General features: G+C 46.4%; 1 protein-coding gene across 1 annotated transcript in view; it reads left to right on the forward strand.

Annotated features, from left to right (window-relative positions):
• LOC125897149 (uncharacterized) overlaps positions 1-1,194 on the forward strand; it is an 8,338-nt gene extending 7,144 nt beyond the window's left edge. Inside the window, exon 2 of the mRNA XM_049590241.1 lies at positions 1,185-1,194. The gene's annotated coding sequence lies outside the window, so the exon portion shown is untranslated. The remainder of the gene's footprint in view (positions 1-1,184) is intronic.
• Positions 1,195-1,755: the final 561 nt, after the last annotated feature.

The following is a 1,755-nucleotide window of genomic DNA, read 5'->3' on the forward strand; positions in this document are numbered from 1 at the left end:
CTCCAGTCCCACCTCAGGGCAAGTCCTTGACCCAACCACCAGCCAACCCCCCATGTCCACTGGAGACCCAACCTGCAGCTCTGGACCTGAAACTACCGCAGCAGCAGGAACAGCCCCACATCCAGACACAGCCCAGAGTCAACAAACACTCCCAGGCAGAAGGGCTGACATCCTCCTCCTCATGGACTCTAATGGAAAGTTCCTGGATGAAAAACCCTGTTCCCAAGGCACAGAGCAGAAAAGATCTGGTGCCCCAACACGAAGAAAGCTCTGGAGCTGCTGACGGTGCGTGAGCTCGGTGAGCCGAGCCACATCATCATCCATACAGGCACCAACGACTTAAGGCCCCAACAGGACAGAGTGGCAGACTCTCTGAAGAGAGTGATCGAGAAGGCCTCCACCACTTTCCCCAACAGCAGGATCGTCATCTCCACACTGCTGCAGAGGAGAGACTTCCACCCCCGCACCATAGACAGAGTGAACTTCAGCCTCTCCAGGGACTGCGACTCAAAACCAACGTCTTCTTGGCTCAACATCCAACTCTAGACCTGGACTGCCTTTATGACAACGTCCATTTGCACAAAGAAGCAGTCCCCATCTTTGCCAAGACCCTGAAAGACGTTGCCCTCAGCAGGAACCCTACAGATACCCCAAGGAACAACCGCACAGCGCAGATCCCACGCAGACCATCAAGATCTCTTCAACCCTCCAGACCACCCAGACCCCCACGATACACTCACCCCAGAGCATCAGAGAGAATGGCGGCCCACGACACCCGCCGCATCACCACCATCACAACGAGCAGCCTACACCACAGCTGATCCAACACAGACCTCCAATACCCAGCCGGAGAACCACCCTGCCTGGAGGTCCTGCCCCCTCCTCCCAACAGCAGAGACGACTACAAGAGCAGCAGAACATCGGACGGAGCTACGCTGCAGCTGTGAGAGGAGCATCGGCCTCCCCTCCTCTGGTGACATCAGGGACATACAACACATGTTAAACTTGCTATGCTCTCGCCTCATAGGGACGTGGTAGAAGAGCCCAGAGCTTAATGAGCAAATAATAGTTAAACATGATGTTTAGATTTTTAAATTGATTGTTAGAAGAGCAGAGAGCTTAATGATCAAATAATAGTTAACTGTTAAACATGATGTTTAGATTTTTTTTTTTTTTTTTTTAAGTGGTTTGTTAGAAAACAACAATTCCTAACAATATTTCAAACCACATATTATCAGTTCACTTATATATTATTTCGCTCCTTTTATTTATCTACACATGATTTTTCTTTTCTTTCAGTGTTCATCTTATGCTTTTTTTTTTAACAGATCACAATTACAGATGAAGTCACTCACAATAACATGTTGGAACATTCAAGGTCTCAGAACTTCTGCTTTTGGTCTAAAAAGCAGAAACTCTGACTTTATTAGAGAGTTAAAAGACTCTGACATCATTGTCTTACAGGAGACATGGTGCAGAGAAGACGTTTCCACTGGTCGTCCTCAAAAATACAATGAGATTATTATCCCATCAACAAAAATCCCACAATCACACAGGAAGAGACTCAGGAGGCATGATTATATGGTATAAATCAGAACTCATTCACTCATTAGAAATAATTAAAAAGTAGAATCATATATTTGGCTGAAAATTAACAAAAGATGCTTTGTGTTGAGCAACATGTCTACATGTGTGCAGTCTACATCCCACCATCAGAGTCCCCATACTATAACCCTGATGTTTTTCTATCCTTGA

Source organism: Epinephelus fuscoguttatus, linkage group LG11, assembly GCF_011397635.1.
Source record: "Epinephelus fuscoguttatus linkage group LG11, E.fuscoguttatus.final_Chr_v1".
Taxonomy (NCBI): domain Eukaryota; kingdom Metazoa; phylum Chordata; class Actinopteri; order Perciformes; family Serranidae; genus Epinephelus; species Epinephelus fuscoguttatus.